The sequence below is a fragment of the Triticum urartu genome, chromosome 6A (assembly GCF_056163025.1).
Source record: "Triticum urartu cultivar PI428250 chromosome 6A, HENAU_Tu73, whole genome shotgun sequence".
Lineage (NCBI taxonomy): Eukaryota > Viridiplantae > Streptophyta > Magnoliopsida > Poales > Poaceae > Triticum > Triticum urartu.
In genome coordinates, this window is record NC_141878.1 from 587,800,542 (window position 1) to 587,815,309 (window position 14,768).

General features: G+C 45.2%; 1 pseudogene; it reads right to left on the bottom strand.

Annotated features, from left to right (window-relative positions):
- Window positions 1-3,814: 3,814 nt before the first annotated feature.
- On the bottom strand, window positions 3,815-5,181 carry LOC147966720 (uncharacterized; annotated as a pseudogene).
- Window positions 5,182-14,768: the final 9,587 nt, after the last annotated feature.

Genomic DNA, 14,768 nt, shown 5'->3' on the forward strand with positions numbered 1-14,768 from the left:
TCTCCTAGGGCCGGCGCACCCCCCTAGGGGGCTTATATAAAGGGGGAGGGAGGGCAGCTGCACCCTGAAGTCTTGGCGCCTCCCTCTCCCCTGCTACACTTCTCCCTCTCGCAGAAGAACGGCGAAGCCCTGCTGCGGTGACTGCTGCATCCACCACCACGCCGTCGTGCTGTTGGATCTTCATCAACCTCTCCTTCCCCCTTGCTGGATCAAGAAGGAGGAGACGTCACGCTGACCGTACGTGTGTTGAACGCGGAGGTGCCGTCCGTTCGGCGCTAGGATCTCCGGTGATTTGGATCACGTCGAGTACGACTCCCTCATCACCGTTCTCTTGAACGCTTCCACGCGCGATCTACAAGGGTATGTAGATGCACTCCCCTCTCGTTGCTAGATGACTCCATAGATAGATGTTGGTGAAATGTAGAGAAATTTTTTTGTTTTCTGTATCGTTCCCCAACAACTAACTCATTAGTTGTAATGCTTGCAAGGCTTATGTGATGTGCATTACCGAGAGGGCCCAGAGATACCTCTCCGACAATCGGAGTGACAAATCCTAATCTTGAAATACGCCAACCCAACATTCATCTTTGGAGACACCTGTAGAGCTCCTTTATAATCACCCAGTTACGTTGTGACGTTTGGTAGCACACAAAGTGTTCCTCCGGTAAACGGGAGTTGCATAATCTCATAGTCATAGGAACATGTATAAGTCATGAAGAAAGCAATAGCAACATACTAAACGATCGGGTGCTAAGCTAATGGAATGGGTCATGTCAATCACATCATTCTCCTAAAGATGTGATCCCATTAATCAAATGACAACACATGTCTATGGTTAGGAAACATAACCATCTTCGATTAACGAGCTAGTCAAGTAGAGGCATACTAGTGACGTTTGGTTTTTCTATGTATTCACACAAGTATTATGTTTCCGGATAATACAATTCTAGCATGAATAATAAACATTTATCATGATATAAGGAAATAAAATAATAACATTATTATTGCCTCTAGGGCATATTTCCTTCAGTCTCCCACTTGCACTAGAGTCAATAATCTATTCTAACACCCATGGAGCTTTGGTGCTGATCATGTTTTGCTTGTGGAAGAGGCTTAGTCAACGGGTCTGCTACATTCAGATCCGTATGTATCTTGCAAATCTCTATGTCTCCCACCTGGACTAGATCCCGGATGCAATTGAAGCGTCTCTTGATGTGCTTGGTTCTCTTGTGAAATCTGGATTCCTTTGCCAAGGCAATTGCACCAGTATTGTCACAAAAGATTTTCATTGGACCCGATGCACTAGGTATGACACCTAGATCGGATATGAACTCCTTCATCCAGACTCCTTCGTTTGCTGCTTCCGAAGCAGCTATGTACTCCGCTTCACATGTAGATCCCGCCACAACGCTTTGTTTAGAACTGCACCAACTAACAGCTCCACCGTTTAATGTAAACACGTATCCGGTTTGCGATTTAGAATCGTCCGGATCAGTGTCAAAGCTTGCATCAACGTAACCATTTACGATGAGCTCTTTGTCACCCCCATATATGAGAAACATATCCTTAGTCCTTTTCAGGTATTTCAGGATGTTCTTGACCGCTGTCCAGTGATCCACTCCTGGATTACTTTGGTACCTCCCTGCTAGACTTATAGCAAGACACACATCAGGTCTGGTACACAGCATTGCATACATGATAGAGCCTATGGCTGAAGCATAGGGAACATCTTTCATTTTCTCTCTATCTTCTGCATTGGTCGGACTTTGAGTCTTACTCAATTTCACACCTTGTAACACAGGCAAGAATCCTTTCTTTGCTTGATCCATTTTGAACTTTTTCAAAACTTTGTCAAGGTATGTGCTTTGTGAAAGTCCAATTAAGCGTCTCGATCTGTCTCTATAGATCTTGATGCCCAATATGTAGGCAGCTTCACCGAGCTCTTTCATTGAAATTTTTTTATTCAAGTATCCTTTTATGCTATCCAGAAATTCTATATCATTTCCGATTAGTAATATGTCATCTACATATAATATCAGAAATGCTACAGAGCTCCCACTCACTTTTTTGTAAATACAGGCTTCTCCAAAAGTCTGTATAAAACCAAATGCTTTGATCACACTATCAAAGCGTTTATTCCAACTCCGAGAGGCTTGCACCAGTCCATAAATGGATCGCTGGAGCTTGCACACTTTGTTAGCTCCCTTTGGATCGACAAAACCTTCCGGCTGCATCATATACAACTCTTCTTGCAGAAATCCATTCAGGAATGCAGTTTTGACATCCATTTGCCAAATTTCATAATCATAAAATGCGGCAATTGCTAACATGATTCGGACAGACTTAAGCATCGCTACGGGTGAGAAGGTCTCATCGTAGTCAATCCCTTGAACTTGCCGAAAACCTTTTGCGACAAGTCGAGCTTTGTAGACAGTAATATTACCGTCAGCGTCAGTCTTCTTCTTGAAGATCCATTTATTCTCAATTGCTTGCCGATCATTGGGCAAGTCAACCAAAGTCCATACTTTGTTCTCATACATGGATCCCATCTCAGATTTCATGGCTTCAAGCCATTTTGCGGAATCTGGGCTCACCATCACTTCTTCATAGTTCGTAGGTTCATCATGATCTAGTAGCATGACTTCCAGAACAGGATTACCGTACCACTCTGGCGCGGATCTTACTCTGGTTGATCTACGAGGTTCAGTAGTATCTTGTTCTGAAGTTTCATGATCATTATCATTAGCTTCCTCACTAATTGGTGTAGGTGTCACAGAAACAGGTTTCTGTGATGTACTACTTTCCAATAAGGGAGCAGGTACAGTTACCTCGTCAAGTTCTACTTTCCTCCCACTCACTTCTTTCGAGAGAAACTCCTTCTCCAGAAAGTTTCCGAATTTAGCAACAAAAGTCTTGCCTTCGGATCTGTGATAGAAGGTGTATCCAATAGTTTCCTTTGGATATCCTATGAAGACACATTTCTCCGATTTAGGTTCGAGCTTATCAGGTTGAAGCTTTTTCAGATAAGCATCGCAGCCCCAAACTTTCAGAAACGACAATTTTGGTTTCTTGCCAAACCACAGTTCATAAGGCGTCATCTCAACGGATTTTGATGGTGCCCTATTTAACGTGAATGCGGCCGTCTCTAGAGCATATCCCCAAAACTATAGCGGTAAATCAGTAAGAGACATCATAGATCGCACCATATCTAGTAAAGTACGATTACGACGTTCGGACACACCATTACGCTGTGGTGTTCCGGGTGGCGTGAGTTGCGAAATTATTCCACATTGTTTCAAATGTACTGATGCGACCGTCGACAGAAAATCGATGGTACAAATAATTTGCCCAATCTTTCACGATACGATGTCACCTGAAATGACGTGGCGCTCGCGATCTTGTAGATGCAATCACCACAACAACAACACGCACACCCTAGAGAGGAAGTACGTGGACGATCTTCAGCAGACCAGCGGAAACTGAAATTCTGGAATCAATCTCACGCCAAAATCACAAAGCCCCAAGAGCTATTCAACAAATATCAAACAGCGGCTCGGAGATACCCCGAGTTACCGATCTATTCATCTCTGGAAAATAACTTCAACAAAAGCTATCCCGTACATGGCCGAAGCCGGCCTTTTATATAGGCGAGAAAAACGACCAGGCTAAACCGACTTAAACAAGAAAAATACTACACGGACTCTCTCTCTCTCTCCTATCTTTCTAATCACATCTTAACTAATTTAATTATCCGGCACGTTGATCACAAAAGACAAAACAGACTAGTACTTATTGAAAAGGAAACGAACTAGGACTAAGGAAAACGCATGCATCCTCCTGAGTCCTTAACTTGCATCTTCCCCTCCATATCATGATTGCATGGGGTTCGAAAAGTAGGCTTCACTTCCTTCGGCTGTACAATTTGAAACGTCATCGTGCCAATCTGTAATACCTGTATCTCCGGAGCGATGTGCGTCATGGCCAGACTTTGTTTATGTATTGAATCAATAGTAACAAATTGATTTCCTTTTCCAGTGCGTTTAGCTGGTACGGCATACTTCTCCGGCAATGAAATATTTGTCTCCATAGGCAGTGTCACATCATCCTCTCTCCCTTGAAAGGAAACCGTCCTCGGTTTCGACTTAGGCCTTGCAGATTTCTTCTTGAACACATCTACAGTACACTTTATATTCTGTGCATCCTTAGGAAGAATAGCATAGAACTCACCCTTATGCATAAAAGTGTACTGTTTGTTCGCCCGTGATGAAGTGCGTTAACATCATGCTACCACGGACGCCCCAAAATAAGGTGACAAACATGTAGTGGCATAACATCGCACTCCACCTTATCAACATAGCCATCAACAGAAAAAGGAACCTTCACCCTATGAGTTACCTTCACTTTGCCAACATCATTTATCCACTTCATATAGTATGGTCTTGGGTGCTCCCATGTTGGCAACAAAAGAGACTCCACCACATCCTTACTAATCATGTTGCTAGCACTGCCCCCATCAATTATCAGTTTGCAAACTTCTCCCTTGATGGTACATGCAGTTTGAAAAATACTCCGCCGTTGTCCTTGTTCAACAATGGCCCTGTCATCTCGCTGGACCTTATGTGCTAGCAAACTCTCCATATCAGGATCATCTTGAGGATAACATAGTATGGTATCACCACGATCTCTTTCGATTCCATCCTCTAACTTAGGCGTATCATCTTCAGATTCTGAAATATATTCCGCATCAACAAGTAGAACCCTTCGTTGATTGGAACATTCATGCTTCATGTGTCCACATCCTCCACACTTGTGACAAATAATATTACGGTGATGCGATGACGTCGCATTAGATGAAACCTGAGAGACCTCCTTTGGCATAGCCGCCACTTTGCTCTGTTCAATGCTTCCCGACTTATAAGAAGGAGTCGGTTTAGCACTAAACCCCCCATCAATAGGAGAAGAACCACATCTCCCACTATTGTAATTCGGACGAGTCTCTGAAGCTTGCTTCTCCAATACCCAACGTTCAGCACGCTCCGCTTGATGAAGCAACTCATGAATATCATTATATTGCATTAAATCAACACGATCGCGAATCTTTTCTTCTAACCCCTCAAAGAAACGTACCATGGTCGCCTCCGCAGACTCACGCACAGCTGTACGGATCATCAAAACTTGCATCTCCTTATAGTACTCATCAACTGATTTCGTACCTTGCACTAGACGACGCAATCTACTATGAAGCTGGCGAGTGTAATAAGCACGCACAAAACGTTCCCTCATGATTCACTTCATGTCAGCCCATGTCGTTGGTCGCTCATGAGTACGGTTTTTATTATCCCACCATACAAGAGCATACTCTGTAAATTCCATCGATGCAACACGAACCTTCTTCTCTTCGGAGTAGTTGTGACCATCAAAAATTTGATTTACGCGCATCTCCCACTCCAAATATTTTTCCGGGTCAGCACAACGTCCCGAGAATTCAGGTATGGTTATCTTGATTCGACCCAAACCATCATCCTCGTGGGCACCACTGCCACCATAGTCACGGCGCCGCCCAGCATGGCGGTGAGCCCCAACATCATGCCGCGGTGGGTGAGGTAAGCCTCCAAGAGCTATTCAACAAATATCAAACAGCGGCTCGGAGATACCCCGAGTTACCGATCTATTCATCTCTGGAAAATAACTTCAACCAAAGCTATCCCGTACGTGGCCGAAGCCGACCTTTTATATAGGCGAGAAAAATGACCAGGCTAAACCGACTTAAACAAGAAAAATACTACACGGACTCTCTCTCTCCTATCTTTCTAATCACATCTTAACTAATTTAATTATCCGGCACGTTGATCACAAAAGACAAAACAGACTAGTACTTATTGAAAAGGAAACGAACTAGGACTAAGGAAAACGCATGCATCCTCCTGAGTCCTTAACTTGCATCTTCCCCTCCGTATCATGATTGCATGGGGTTTGAAAAGTAGGCTTCACTTCCTTCCGCTGTACAATTTGAAACGTCATCGTGCCAATCTGTAATACCTGTATCTCCGGAGCGATGTGCGTCATGGCCAGACTTTGTCTATGTATTGAATCAATAGTAACAAATTGATTTCCTTTTCCAGCGCGTTTAGCTGGTACGACATACTTCTCCGGCAATGAAATATTTGTCTCCATAGGCAGTGTCACATCATGTACACCAAACTCGTAACTCAAATATTCTCCTCCACAATCAGATCGTAGGAATTTTATTTTCTTGTTACGATGATTTTCAACTTCACTCTGAAATTCTTTGAACTTTTCAAACGTTTCAGACTTATGTTTTATTAAGTAGATATACCCATATCTGCTTAAGTCATCTGTGAAGGTGAGAAAATAACGATATTCGCCACGAGCCTCAACATTCATCGGACCACATACATCTGTATGTATGATTTCCAACAAATCTGTTGCTCTCTCCATAGTACCGGAGAACGGTGTTTTTGTCATCTTACCCATAAGGCACGGTTCGCATGTACCAAGTGATTCATAATCAAGTGGTTCCAAAATCCCATCGGTATGGAGTTTCTTCATGCGCTTTACACCGATATGACCCAAACGGCAGTGCCACAAATAAGTTGCACTATCATTATCAACTCTGCATCTTTTGGCTTCAACACTATGAATATGTGTGTCACTACTATCGAGATTTAATAAGAATAGACCACTCTTTAGGGGTGCATGACCATAAAAGATATTACTCATATAAATAGAACAACCATTATTTTCTGATTTAAATGAATAACTGTCTCGCATCAAACAAGATCCAGATATAATGTTCATGCTTAACGCTGGCACCAAATAACAATTATTTAGGTCTAATACTAATCTCGAAGGTAGATGTAGAGGTAGCGTGCCGACTGCGATCACATCGACTTTGGAATCATTTCCCACGCGCATCGTCACCTCGTCCTTAGCCAATCTTCGCTTAATCCGTAGTCCCTGTTTCGAGTTGCAAATATTAGCAACAGAACCAGTATCAAATACCCAGGTGCTACTGCGAGCATTAGTAAGGTACACATCAATAACATGTATATCACATATACTTTTGTTCACCTTGCCATCCTTCTTATCCGCCAAATACTTGGGGCAGTTCCGCTTCCAGTGACCAGTCTGCTTGCAGTAGAGGCACTCTGTTTCAGGCTTAGGTCCAGGTTTGGGTTTCTTCTCTTGAGTAGCAACTTGCTTGCTGTTCTTTTTAAAGTTTCCCTTCTTCCCTTTGCCCTTTTTCTTGAAACTAGTGGTCTTGTTGACCATCAACACTTGATGCTCCTTCTTGATTTCTACCCCCGCAGCTTTCAGCATTGCGAAGAGCTCGGGAATAGTCTTATTCATCCCTTGCATATTATAGTTCATCACGAAGCTCTTGTAGCTTGGTGGTAGTGATTGGAGAATTTTGTCAATGACGCAATCATCTGGAAGATTAACTCCCAATTGAATCAAGTGATTATTATACCCAGACATTTTGAGTATATCCTCACTGACAGAACTGTTCTCCTCCATCATGCAGCTATAGAACTTATTGGAGACTTCATATCTCTCAATCCGGGCATTTGCTTGAAATATTAACTTCAACTCCTAGAACATCTCATATGCTCCATGACGTTCAAAACGTCGTTGAAGTCCCGATTCTAAGCCGTAAAGCATGGCACATTGAACTATCGAGTAGTCATCAGCTTTGCTCTGCCAGACGTTCATAACATCTGGTGTTGCTCCAGCAGTAGGCCTGGCACCCAGCGGTGCTTTCAGGACGTAATTCTTCTGTGCAGCAATGAGGATAATCCTCAAGTTACGGACCCAGTCCGTGTAATTGCTACCATCATCTTTCAACTTTGCTTTCTCAAGGAACGCATTAAAATTCAACGGAACAACAGCACGGGCAATCTATCTAGAATCAAACATAAACAAGCAAGATACTATCAGGTACTAAGTTCATGATAAATTTAGGTTCAATTAATCATATTACTAAAGAACTCCCAGTTAGACAGACATCCCTCTAATCCTCTAAGTGATTACGTGATCCAAATCAACTAAACCATGTCCGATCATCACGTGAGATGGATCAGTTTCATTGGTGAACATCGCTATGTTGATCATATCTACTATATGATTCACGCTCGACCTTTTGGTCTCTGTGTTCCGAGGCCATATCTGTATATGCTTGGCTCGTCAAGTATAACCTGAGTATTCTGCGTGTGCAACTGTTTTGCACCCGTTGTATTTGAACGTAGAGCCTATCACACCCGATCATCACGTGGTATCTCAGCACGAAGAACTTTCGCAACGGTGCATACTCAGGGAGAACACTTCTTGATAATTAGTGAGAGATCATCTTAAAATGCTACCTTCAATCAAAGCAAGATAAGACGCATAAAAGATAAACATCACATGCAATCAATATAAGTGATATGATATGGCCATCATCATCTTGTGCTTGTGATCTCCATCTTCGAAGCACCGTCGTGATCACCATCGTCACTGGCGTGACACCTTGATCACCATCGTAGCATCGTTGTCGTCTCGCCAATTTTATGCTTCCACGACTATCACTACCGTTTAGTGATAAAGTAAAGCATTAGAGCGCAATTGCATTGCATACAATAAAGCGACAACCATATGGCTCCTGCCAGTTGCCGATAACTTGGTTACAAAACATGATCATCTCATACAATAAAATTCAGCATCATGTTTTGACCATATCACATCACAACATGCCCTGCAAAAACAAGTTAGACGTCCTCTACTTTGTTTTTGTAAGTTTTACGTGGCTGCTACGGGCTTAAGCAAGAACCAATCTTACCTACGCATCAAAACCACAATGATAGTTTGTCAAGTTGGTGATGTTTTAACCTTCGCAAGGACCGGGCATAGCCACACTCGGTTCAACTAAAGTTGGAGAAACTGTCACCTGCTAGCCACCTTTGTGCAAAGCACGTAGGGAGAACCGGTCTCGTGTAAGCGTACGCGTAATGTCGATCGGGCCGCTTCGTCCAACAATACCGCCGAACCAAAGTATGACATGCTGGTAAGCAGTATGACTTATATCGCCCACAACTCACTTGTGTTCTACTCGTGCATATAACATCAACACATAAAACCAAGGCTCTGATACCACTGTTGGGGAACGTAGTAATTTCAAAAAATTTCCTACGCACACACAAGATCATGGTGATGCATAGCAACGAGGGAAGAGTGTGATCTACGTACCCTTGTAGACCGACGGTGGAAGCGTTAGCACAACGCGGTTGATGTAGTCGTACGTCTTCATGGCCCGACCGATGAAGCACCGAAACTACGGCACCTCCGAGTTCTAGCACACGTTCAGCTCGATGACAATCCCCGGACTCCGATCCAGCAAAGTGTCGGGGAAGAGTTCCGTCAGCACGACGGCGTGGTGACGATCTTGATGTACTACCATCGCAGGGCTTCGCCTAAGCACCACTACAATATTATCGAGGATTATGGTGGAAGGGGGCACCGCACACGGCTAAGAATATGATCACGTGGATCAACTTGTGTGTCTAGGGGTGCCCCCTACCCCCGTATATAAAGGATCAACGGGAGGAGGCCGGCCGGCCCCTATGGCGCGCCAAGGAGGAGTCCTCCTCCTAGTAGGAGTAGGACTCCTACTAGGAGGGGGAAAGAAGTGGGGAGGGAGAAGGAAAGGGGGGCGCCGCCCCCCCCTCTCCTAGTCCAATTCGGACCAGGGGGAGGAGGCATGCGGCCCACCTTTGGCTGCCCCTCTCTCTCTCCACTAAGGCCCATATGGCCCATTACTTCTCCCGGGGGGGGGGGGGGGGGGGTTTCGGTAACCCTCCGGCTCTCCGGTTTTCTCCGAAATCACCCGGAACAGTTCCGGTGTCCGAATATAGCCGTCCAATATATCAATCTTTATGCCTCGACCATTCCGAGACTCCTCGTCATGTCCGTGATCACATCCGGGACTCCGAACTAACTTTGGTACATCAAAACTCATAAACTCATAATATAACTGTCATCGAAACCTTAAGCGTGCGGACCCTACGGGTTCGAGAACAATGTAGACATGACAGCTGGATACGTGTGTATGTTGAATGGTGTAGCAGTAAGCTGGTGCAGCTGCAAGCAGAGCGTCGTGGCGGGATCTACATGTGAAGCGGAGTACATGGCAGCCTCGGAGGCAGCGCATGAAGCAATTTGGGTGAAGTAGTTCATCACCGACCTAGGAGTCATACCCAATGCGTAGGGGCCGATCAAACTCTTCTGTGACAACACTGGAGCTATTGCACTTGCCAAGGAGCCCAGGTTTCACAAGAAGACCAGGCACATCAAGCGTCGCTTCAACTCCATTCGTGAAAATGTTCAAGATGGAGACATAGATATTTGTAAAGTACATACGGATCTGAATATCGCAGATCCGTTGACTGAACCTCTCCCTAGGGCAAAACATGATCAACACCAGAACTCTATGGGTGTTCGATTCATCACAATGTAACTAGATTATTTCCTTGTTCATGATAATTGTCTTTTATTCATGCTATAATTGTGTTATCCGGAAATCGTAATACATGTGTGAATACATAGACACCAACATGTCCCTAGTAAGCCTCTAGTTGACTAGCTCGTTGATCAACAGATAGTCATGGTTTCCTGACTATGGACATTGGATGTCATTGATAACGAGATCACATCATTAGGAGAATGATGTGATGGAGAAGACCCAATCCTAAACATAGCACAAGATTGTATAGTTCGTTTGCTAGAGTTTTTCCAATGTCAAGTATCTTTTCCTTAGACCATGAGATCGTGTAACTCCCGGATACCGTAGGAGTGCTTTGGGTGTACCAAACGTCACAACGTAACTGGGTGACTATAAAGGTATACTACGGGTATCTCTGAAAGTGTCTGTTGGGTTGACACGGATCAAGACTGGGATTTGTCACTCCGTATGACGGAGAGGTATCTCTGGGCCCACTCGGTAATGCATCATCATAATGAGCTCAAAGTGACCAAGTGTCTGGTAACGAGACTGAACAAGGTATTGGGATACCGATGATCGAGTCTCGGGCAAGTAACGTACCGATTGACAAAGGGAATTGTATACGGGGTTGCTTGAATCCTCGACATCGTGGTTCATCCGATGAGATCATCGAGGAGCATGTGGGAGCCAACATGGGTATCCATATCCCACTATTGGTTATTGACCAGAGAGCCGTCTCGGTCATGCCTACATGTCTCCCGAACCCGTAGGGTCTACACACTTAAGGTTCGGTGACGCTAGGGTTGTAGAGATATGAGTATGCAGTAACCCGAAAGTTGTTCGGAGTCCCGAATGAGATCTCGGACGTCACGAGGAGTTCCGGAATGGTCCGGATGTGAAGAACTATATATAGGAATTGTAGTTTCGGCCATCGGGGAAGTTTCGGGGTCACCGGTATTGTACCGGGACCACCGGATGGGTCCCGGGGGTCCACCGGGTGGGGCCACCCATCCCGGAGGGCCCCATGGGCTGAAGTGGGGAGGGAACCAGCCCATAGTGGGCTGGTGCGCCCCCCCTTGGGCCCCCCATGCGCCTAGGGTTGGGAACCCTAGGGGAGGGGGCGCCTCCACTTGCCTTGGGGGGCACTCCTCCCCCTTTGGCGCCGCCCCCCTAGGAGATCCCATCTCCTAGGGCCGGCGCACCCCCTAGGGGGTTATATAAAGGGGGAGGGAGGGCAGCCGCATCCTGAAGTCTTGGCGCCTCCCTCTCCCCTGCTACACCTCTCCCTCTCGCAGAAGAACGACGAAGCCCTGCTGCGGTGACTGCTGCATCCACCACCACGCCGTCGTGCTGCTGGATATTCATCAACCTCTCCTTCCCCCTTGCTGGATCAAGAAGGAGGAGACGTCACGCTGACCGTACGTGTGTTGAACGCGGAGGTGCCGTCCGTTCAGCGCTAGGATCTCCGGTGATTTGGATCACGTCGAGTACGACTCCCTCATCCCCGTTCTCTTGAACGCTTCCACGCGCGATCTACAAGGGTACGTAGATGCACTCCCCTCTCGTTGCTAGATGACTCCATAGATAGATCTTGGTGAAACGTAGAGATTTTTTTGTTTTCTGCATCGTTCCCCAACAGTGGCATCATGAGCTAGGTCTATGCGTAGTTCTCTTTGCACGAGTAGAACACAATTTGTTGTGGGCGTAGATGTTGTCAACTTTCTTGCCGCTACTAGTCTTATTTTGCTTCAGCGGTATTGTGGGATGAAGCGGCCCGGACCAACCTTACACGTACGCTTACGTGAGACCGGTTCCACCGACTGACATGCACTAGTTTGCATAAGGTGGCTGGCGGGTGTCTGTCTCTCCCACTTTAGTTGGAGCGGATTCGACGAAAAGGGTCCTTATGAAGGGTAAATAGAAGTTGACAAATCACGTTGTGTCTTTAACGTAGGTAAGAAAACGTTCTTGCTAGAACCCTCTTGCAGCCACCTAAAACTTGCAACAACAATTAGAGAACGTCTAACTTGTTTTTGCAGCAAGTGTTTTGTGATGTGATATGGCCAAAGTTGTGATGAATGATGAATGATATATGTGATGTATGAGATCATGTTCTTGTAATAGGAATCACGACTTGCATGTCGATGAGTATGACAACCGGCAGGAGCCATAGGAGTTGTCTTTATTTTTTGTATGACCTGCGTGTCATTGAGAAACGCCATGTAAATTACTTTACTTTATTGCTAAACGTGTTAGCCATAGTAGTAGAAGTAATAGTTGGGGAGCAACTTCATGGAGACACGATGATGGAGATCATGGTGTCATGCCGATGACAAGATGATCATGGAGCCCCATGATGGAGATCACATGAGCTATATGATATTGGCCATATCATGTCACTATTATTTGATTGCATGAGATGTTTATCATGTTTTTGCATCTTGTTTACTTAGAACGACGGTAGTAAATAAGATGATCCCTCATAATAATTTCAAGAAAGTGTTTCCCCTAACTGTGCGCCGTTGCGACAGTTCGTTGATTCGAAGCACCACGTGATGATCGGGTGTGATAGATTCCAACGTTCACATACAACGAGTGTAAGACAGATTTACACATGCAAACACTTAGGTTGACTTGACGAGCCTAGCATGTACAGACATGGCCTCGGAACACAGAAGACCGAAAGGTCGAGCATGAGTCGTATAGAAGATACGATCAACATGAAGATGTTCACCGATGTTGACTAGTCCGTCTCACGTGATGATCGGACACGGCCTAGTCAACTCGGATCATGTTATACTTAGATGACTGGAGGGATGTCTATCTAAGTGGGAGTTCATTGAATAATTTGATTAGATGAACTTAATTATCATGAACTTAGTCTAAAATCTTTACAACATGTATTGTAGATCAAATGGACAACATTGTCCTCAACTTCAACGCGTTCCTAGAGAAAACCAAGCTGAAAGACGATGGCAGCAACTATACGGACTGGGTCCGGAACCTAAGGATCATCCTCGTAGATGCCAAGAAAGATTATGTCCTACAAGAACCGCTAGGTGAAGCACCTGCTCTCCCTGCAGAACAAGACGTTATGAATGCTTGGCAGACACGTGCTGATGATTACTCCCTCGTTCAGTGCGGCATGCTTTACAGCTTAGAGCCGGCGCTCCAAAAGCGTTTTGAGAGACACGGAGCATATGAGATGTTCGAAGAGCTGAAAATGGTTTTTCAAGCTCATGCCCGAGTCGAGAGATATGAAGTCTCCGACAAGTTCTTCAGCTGTAAGATGGAGGAAAACAGTTCTGTCAGTGAGCACATACTCACTATGTGCCGACAAATCCCGATAGGACCTGCACATATCTCGTTCTCAGGGCACACTCAGATGAACACTACGTACAACTAAAACCAACCCTCGAGTTGCCCCGAGGTGGCGCTGCAAGTGGCTCTATTTGGACCAACACTCAGAGGAGCACTGGCCGGGGGGGGGGGGGTTTAAAAAAGATGACCCTCGGGTTCCGGAAACCCAAGGGAAAAATAGGCTAGGTGGCAAATGGTAAAACCAAGGTTGGGCATTGCTGGAAAAGCTTTAATCAAGGAGAACTATCAAGGGGTTCCCATTATAACCCAACCGCGTAAGGAATGCAAAATCCGGGAACATAACACCGATATGACGGAAACTAGGGCGGCAAGAGTGGAACAAAACACCAGGCGAGAGGCCGAGCCTTCCACCCTTTACCAAGTATATAGATGCATTAAGATAACAAGATAATATAATGATATCCCAACAAGTAAATAATGTTCCAACAAGGAACGGTCTCCAATCTTCACCTGCAACTAGCAACGCTATAAGAGGGGCTGAGCAAAGCGGTAACATAGCCAATCAACGGTTTGCTAGGACATGGTGGGTTAGAGGTTTGATGTGGCAATTTGGGAGGCATGATAAGCACGTGGTAGGCATCGTAGCATTGGCATAGCAAAAGAGCGAGCATCTAGCAAAGCAAAGATAGTAGTGATTTCGAGGGTATGATCATCTTGCCTGCAAAGTTGTCAGAGTTGACTGGATCCTCGAAAGCAAACTCAATGGGCTCCTTGTTAGCGAACTCGTCTCCCAGCTCTACCCAAACAAGACAAACAAGCAACAAGGACACAATCAACCACGTGCAAAGCTCAAACAATATGATGCAAGGAAGATATGCTATGCGGGATGCGATGCGGGATGCATATGTAAGATTTGACAAGGGATGCATGAACCTGGCCTCAACATGGAAAT